The sequence below is a fragment of the Myotis davidii genome, unplaced genomic scaffold, assembly GCF_000327345.1.
Source record: "Myotis davidii unplaced genomic scaffold, ASM32734v1 scaffold207, whole genome shotgun sequence".
NCBI classification, from domain to species: Eukaryota; Metazoa; Chordata; class Mammalia; order Chiroptera; family Vespertilionidae; genus Myotis; species Myotis davidii.
This window is the reverse complement of record NW_006298349.1, coordinates 1,220,808-1,228,481: the sequence shown is the minus strand read 5'-3', so window position 1 is coordinate 1,228,481 and position 7,674 is coordinate 1,220,808. Positions and strand designations below refer to the sequence as shown.

General features: G+C 58.1%; 1 protein-coding gene across 1 annotated transcript in view; it reads right to left on the bottom strand.

The window, feature by feature from the left end:
* Positions 1–997, bottom strand: part of RAI1 (retinoic acid induced 1) — a 91,066-nt gene extending 90,069 nt beyond the window's left edge. The window contains exon 1 of the mRNA XM_006773969.2: positions 57–997. The gene's annotated coding sequence lies outside the window, so the exon portion shown is untranslated. The remainder of the gene's footprint in view (positions 1–56) is intronic.
* Between the last annotated feature and the right edge of the window lie 6,677 nt (positions 998–7,674).

The following is a 7,674-nucleotide window of genomic DNA, read 5'->3' as shown; positions in this document are numbered from 1 at the left end:
TACCCAGAGATAAAAAGGGAGGGAGGGAACGCTTTAATATTTTTCCAGTGACTTACGAGCCGGTGGGTGAGCTCTTCTTGGCTGCGCGTTGAAGTCCGTGTGTGTATCAATGAGGCGGTATACTGCTGGTCTGTCCTACGTGTGAATGTCACGGGGTGTAGGGGTCTGGCTGCGAGCTGTGAATGGCTGCAAGCTGTGAATGTGTCTCTGGGTCTCAGAGGAACCGAGTGATGCGGTGCCTGCGTGGGTCATGTTTGTATGCGATTGTTTATGGGGGGGTGTGACTGCGTGGGTGTGACTGCGCCTGTGCAGAGCTGTGTCTGTGTGAGGTTGTGTGGGGGGGGGAATTGTGTCTGCGTGGGCCCGAGTGTGTCTGAGGGGTGTTGTGTTATGTGTGGGCTTGTTTGCGAGTGGGATTGTGGCTGTTGGGGCTGTGCATGGAGGAGGCAGTGCGCTTGTGCAGGGCCGTGCGTCCGCGAAAGGCTGTGGTGTGTGTGAGGGCGATCTTGCATGGGGCTGTGTTCTGCGTGTGGGCTAAGGCCCGGCGGGGGAGGTGGGGGTGGCGGTGTACCGAGTGCTCTCGGGGATCCCATAACCGCAGAAGAGCCACTAAGGCTCGAACAGGCTGCGATGGGGTCAGGGGCAAAGCGCCGAGCAGTGGGGGAGGATGGGAGGAAGAGGGAAAGCGGAGAGGCGGGGACTTCATCCTGCGCCCCCTCTCTGCACCGGAGACGCAGCTTAGACACGGATCCTGGCACTTGCCAGCCCCAGGTGCTGGAGACACGGGTTGCAGAACCCTGCTGGGCAGGGGAAGCTGCCTAAGGCCTGGGGGCAGCTGGAGCTAACACTTGGGATCCAGGAGCAGCCTGGAAGCCTGCGCGGCCAGGGTTGCCTGAAGAAGCAGGTCATGGTCGGGAGGCAGTGGAGGACTAGCCGGAGACAAAGAAGAGCGGCGGGGAGGGGGCGGGTATTTCAAGGCGGACCACACCTCCAGGCTTCCTCCCCTCCTGACCCCCACCCCTCGGTAGAGGGGTGGCCCAGCCGCGACGCTAAAGGCTGGCGTAGAGCCGCGCAGTGGTGTGGCCCCTCCTTGCCCCAGTCCCCAAGCCGCCTGGAGCCTGGGATTACGCGCCCCAGGCGGCTGCGGTGGGAGGGGGGCGTTCTGAGCAGTGTGTGTGTGTTTGGGGGGTGGTCTGAGCGGTCAGGAGGGCGTGATGCCAAGGGACTGTGATTGAGCGCTGGGCTGGCCACCGCCTTGCTGGGCGTCTCACCGCCTACGCAGCCATTCATTCATTCATTCGCCTCTCCATCCACCTACCCACCCTTCTTTCCAGACACGTGTCCGACCTATAGGGGTCGGTCTATTCTATTATCGATGTATTATGGATTATTGAGCCACAGACCACACAGCCTTGTCGGACCTGGCTCTCTCCGAGCTCCTCTGGTCTCCACTCACTAGTGGTTCACTCTCCTCAACCCTCACCAAGCTTTCCATTCAGACCCCTCTCTGTTCTGGTAAGAGGGGAAGAGCACGGGTTTTGTGGTTCAGAGATGGGCCACCTCCCCTCTCCCCATCTCCTAACTCCCACCCGCACCTACCAACCTCCCCACACATCCAGGCTAGGGGCTCCTCCCCACCCCTCTGGGCAGCATCTCCACCTCACTGCTCCAGCCCCCTCTGGGTTGGGGTGGGGAGAGCAAAAAAGGGTTTCATGCCAGGATTGCTGTGCCACCACGTCCTTGGCTGAGGACTGCAGGGGCTGGCGGCACAGAGACCACTCGTTCCCGAGTGGCGTGAACCGACAATCCCAGTGTCAACTGGGAAACTCAAAACAGAGCCTGGGCCCTCGCCCGGACCTAATCAACCCACGTGCCCAGAGCCTCGCTGTTTTCTTGCTCATGCTGATCCTCTGCCAAGGAAACTACCTACTGCCAGGCCCGGAGCATCCAGACTCATGAGTTCGGCGCCCACCTGGGGACAAAGAGCAGCCTCTCTCCCAGAAATGGACCCGAAACAGCCTCCGGGCTGACTGACCCCTGGCTCACCTGTGAAGGCGCTGACTGCAAGCCGCTGCTCCCAGCCAGCAGTCCCTGGGCAGCCCAGCTCCTCCCTGGGCTCCCCATCTTTAAAATGCGGACTGTTTCATCCCTACCTTTATGATCTGACCTGGGAACCAGGGTCCCTCAGACCTAAGGCTGCTGGGTGAGCCAGGAGAGGCCCACTGTGTGCACCGTTAGACAAAAAAACAAATACCTGCTGGGGACACCAACCCAGCCATAAACTGATCCATGACCTGTCACAGTGCCACCTGACCCTTGCCTCAGCCTGTCCCTGTCACATCCTGGCTCAGCCCCCTCCTCCATGCGGCCACCCACAGAAGGTCAAGACCGGCCAGACTGTGACGGCAGCGCTTGCCTCTTCCCCAGGAGCAGGAAAGGCTCCCACCCACCCTGGTTTTGGAGCGACTACAAGAAGGAAGAGCCCTCACAGCTGTGGAGGGCCCTCACGGTCAGGCCCACCACTGTGACCGCACCCCCACCCTCCTTCTCACCGCCCTTGCATTTGCAGGCCCACTCAGTTCACAGCCTTTGTCCTTGCTGGTCCCTCTGCCTGGAATGTTCTTCCCTGGCTGCTAATGTGCCGTATAATTTACCTATTTGTGTACGTATTTTTGTTTGTGTGGCCTCCATATCTGGAATGGTGCCTGGCGCACATTCAGGAAGTATTCGAAGGACTAAAGCAGTGAGCATGTTGAATGGATCAATGGGTAAGTGAAGGACTGAATGAGGCCAACCCTTCCTGTGAGCATAGCCAGGCCGGGGCCTTCTCTTCTGGGAGCCAGCAGCGCCTTTAGAGAACAACAGGGGGTGGGGATGGAGAGCACCAGGGCAAGGGCAGCAGGGCGCTCAGGGCTGCCCTTCATGGGTTCTGGATTCCCCCCTCATGCCCTCGGGGGTGGAAGGAATGAGATGGCGGTTCCATGGCTTATCCCAAAGGAGAGCGGAGGCCTTCATCTGTCCAGCGCCCTCGGCGTTGTTCCTGGGGCCATCTGGTGGAAGGTCCAGACTCACATCTGCCAAAGGGGATGGAAGACCCCTGCCTGGCCAGGGCCTTTCTTTAAGTGCTAAGAGGCAGTGCCATGTCCTAGGACAGCCCCCAGGTACCCCGCAGGCTTCTGCCCATCCCTCAGAGCTGTCAAAGGCTTGTCAACACACAGCAAGACAGTCTGATCCCTACTTGACCATAAGTGCCTGGAGAGGTCTCAGAGGAGGTGCTCAACAGGAATTTAGCAAATGAATGAAGTGACAATATCAAGATTCAAACTTAGGTCTTCGTGGCCCCCAAACTCTTGCTTGTCCTCTCAGACTCTATTGGCAGATTCCACGGGACCATGGCAGCAGCACCCAGCACACAGCAGACACTCGGTAAATGCTGAGGGAATGACCAGCAGGGGAGGTTGCTGGCTGGCCAGATCCCTGCTCTGTCCAGGGTCTGACTCCACTACCCACCAATGAGTTCTACTCCAGGCTAAGTGAGTTCTACTCCAGGCTAAGTGAGGCGCAGGGGCCCATCCCATTGACTGGTGGGAGAGCTCTATGGGCGAGAGTGGGCTGTCCCAGTCTCAAAGGGCCCGCTCTTTCCTGGTGAGGTGTCACCGTGTTCAGGAGAGCCTGGGCCTGGACGGTGCCCGTTGGTTTGCCCAGCACTGAAGAGGTGCTTTCCTGGAACTCTGTGTCCAAAAGCTGTCCCAGAGCTAAATAATAGCAGGAGCCATGAAGGAGACGCCAGCATGGGCTTGCAGGGTGCAGGCAAAGGGGTCAGCAGGGCTGCCAGGTGTGAGGCTCACTGGTATGCCACCAGGGGCAGGGGTGAGCCAGGGGCCACCAGGTGGGCACAAGAAGCAGAGAAGAGGGCTCTGGACTCCAGCCACCAGACCAGGCACATGCCACTGAGATCCAGAAGTTGCATTCAGGTTCAGACCTGGGCTGGTAACCTGCAGGCCCTCCTCGCCTTGGGGCTGTGTGCAAATATGAAGGCCCGGGGCCAGAGGTGGGCCAGGCAGGTTTCACATCTGCTCCGCACATGTTTATGGAGGAGTCAGCCAGTGATTTCTAACCTCTGTCTTTTCCTCCACTCAGTCACCCTCCCTATTTCAGAGACAGATCTCTGAGGTCCAAACAATGGACTGGCCCAAGGTCATGCAACTTGAGTGCAGCAGAAATATTCATCCATTTGGTTGGCAAATATTTATTGAGCACCTACTATGTTCCAGGCACCATTCTAAGAGTTAGGAATGAGAAAAAGTTTCCAGTCTTTTCTAGCTGCGATACAGACAGGAAGCAGAGTGAGTGAGTACATGATGTAGTGTGTTGCATTAGGTGGGGCAGTGCTGTAAAAAAATACAGCCAGGGAAGGGGCTGGGAGCTGTTTCATATGGGGGCTCAGGAAACTCACCCTTGAAATTCGAAGGACTAAAGCAGTGAGCATGCCGCTGTCTGAGGATACACTGCAGAGAGAGGCAGCAGCAAGTGCAGAGGCCCTGAGCGGGCACAGGCTGGGAATATTCAAGGAATGGCAGAGGCTGGTGTGGTTGGCACAGAGAGAGCAGTGGGCAAGCGGGAAAAGATGGGGACAGAGAGGTGACAAGCAGCCACATCTCTGTAAGGACTCTGGCTTTCACAGGGAGTGAGGTGAGGAGTCTGCAGTGTTTGAGCACAGGAGAGACATTCCCCCGTGGTCCTCACAGTCTCCCCCTGGCGGCTATAAAGAGAACAAGTGTCCCTCTGGCCCATAGCTAAATGGTTAGATCACTGGCCTGTGCACTGAAGGTTCTGGGGTTCAATTTTGGTACAGGGCAGGTACCTGGGTTGTGGGTTCGATCCCCAGCCTTAGTTGGGGCGTGTATGGAAGATGTTTCTCTCTCTCTCCCTCCCTTCCTTCCTGCCATTCTCTCTGAAAATCAATGGAAAAAAATGTCCTCAGGTGAGAATTAATAAAAAGAGAGAGAGAGAGAGGATAGGTGTGGGAACAGGGAAGGAGCGGGAGACCACTGAGGTGGCCCCTGCACAAGATGGAGCGACAGCCAGCTGCCAGGTCTTCGGTAGGGAGTGGTCTGGGCCGTTGGCAGGGCTGGTGGGAGGCCAGGCCTCGGGAAGGGCCCCTCCCCGCCTCTGCAGGGTAATGACCTCTGGGCCAGTCTGCTAGCCACAGAGGAGGCCTCACTGTTCATGGGCGAACCAGGAGCAGTGTCCTCCCTGGGTCAGCACCGGGGAACCTGCCACGTCACTTTCCATTTCAAGCCTCAGTTTCCCCTTCTTACAAACATGTTGGGCCAGGTCAGAGGCCAAGGGCCCTGTCTGCTATGTCTCCCTCATGGCTCCTGTTCTCCCAGATCAACTGAGTAAATGTGTTCCACAGACCTCCCCTCCACAGACCTCCATCCACAGACCACCCCTCCACAGACCTCCCCTCCACAGACCTCCCCTCCACAGACCTCCATCCACAGTCCTCCATCCACAGACCTCCCTCCACAGTCCTCCATCCACAGACCTCCATCCACAGTCCTCCTCTCCACAGACCTCCCCTCCACAGTCCTCCATCCACAGTCCTCCATCCACAGACCTCCCTCCACAGTCCTCCATCCACAGACCTCCATCCACAGTCCTCCTCTCCACAGACCTCCCCTCCACAGTCCTCCATCCACAGTCCTCCATCCACAGACCTCCCTCCACAGTCCTCCATCCACAGACCTCCATCCACAGTCCTCCTCTCCACAGACCTCCCCTCCACAGTCCTCCATCCACAGTCCTCCATCCACAGACCTCCCTCCACAGTCCTCCATCCACAGACCTCCATCCACAGTCCTCCTCTCCACAGACCTCCCCTCCACAGTCCTCCATCCACAGTCCTCCATCCACAGACCTCCCTCCACAGTCCTCCATCCACAGACCTCCATCCACAGTCCTCCTCTCCACAGACCTCCCCTCCACAGTCCTCCATCCACAGTCCTCCATCCACAGACCTCCCTCCACAGTCCTCCATCCACAGACCTCCATCCACAGTCCTCCTCTCCACAGACCTCCCCTCCACAGTCCTCCATCCACAGTCCTCCATCCACAGACCTCCCTCCACAGTCCTCCATCCACAGACCTCCATCCACAGTCCTCCTCTCCACAGACCTCCCCTCCACAGTCCTCCATCCACAGTCCTCCATCCACAGACCTCCCTCCACAGTCCTCCATCCACAGACCTCCATCCACAGTCCTCCTCTCCACAGACCTCCCCTCCACAGTCCTCCATCCACAGTCCTCCATCCACAGACCTCCCTCCACAGTCCTCCATCCACAGACCTCCATCCACAGTCCTCCTCTCCACAGACCTCCCCTCCACAGTCCTCCATCCACAGTCCTCCATCCACAGACCTCCCTCCACAGTCCTCCATCCACAGACCTCCATCCACAGTCCTCCTCTCCACAGACCTCCCCTCCACAGTCCTCCATCCACAGTCCTCCATCCACAGACCTCCCTCCACAGTCCTCCATCCACAGACCTCCATCCACAGTCCTCCTCTCCACAGACCTCCCCTCCACAGTCCTCCATCCACAGTCCTCCATCCACAGACCTCCCTCCACAGTCCTCCATCCACAGACCTCCATCCACAGTCCTCCTCTCCACAGACCTCCCCTCCACAGTCCTCCATCCACAGTCCTCCATCCACAGACCTCCCTCCACAGTCCTCCATCCACAGACCTCCATCCACAGTCCTCCTCTCCACAGACCTCCCCTCCACAGTCCTCCATCCACAGTCCTCCATCCACAGACCTCCCTCCACAGTCCTCCATCCACAGACCTCCATCCACAGTCCTCCTCTCCACAGACCTCCCCTCCACAGTCCTCCATCCACAGTCCTCCATCCACAGACCTCCCTCCACAGTCCTCCATCCACAGACCTCCATCCACAGTCCTCCTCTCCACAGACCTCCCCTCCACAGTCCTCCATCCACAGTCCTCCATCCACAGACCTCCATCCACAGACCTCCATCCACAGTCCTCCATCCACCCACCTCCTCTCCAAAGTTTTTTTTCCCCTCCATCCACAGACCTCCTCTCCACAGACCTCCATCCACAGACCTCCATCCACAGACCTCCATCCACAGTCCTCCATCCACAGACCTCCATCCACAGACCTCCCGTCCACAGACCTCCATCCACAGACCTCCTCTCCACACATCTACACCTGCTAATCTCTCCTTTGGTCACTAGGGCAACAGTGAACAAACAGACAACCCCCTGCCCTGCTGGGCTGGCCAGCCGCTGAGTAATCCCAGCCTGTTCCTGTTCTTCTCCCACCAAAACCATCTCATGCCCAGGACTTCGGGAGGGCCAGCTGTCCTGTGAGGCTGAGAGCTCACACTGGAGAAAATGTTTTCCTTTGAAAGCAAAGACCTTGGTGTTTTAGCTGGGAGGGGGTGTGGGGGGCCGGGGGAGATCAGGATTATGAATATCCAAGTTCCCTTAAGTTTTTATAGTATTTTCAAACAGTTGGCGTGCCTGGTCCCTCACTCCCCACCCAGGAGCTGGCAGGAGAGGTGAGAGGAAAAATCTGGGATCTCCCTGGTTAGTTTCTGGCCAATGTCTGGGCAGCAGAAAGGCTGCTTGGCCTACTCTCCCGC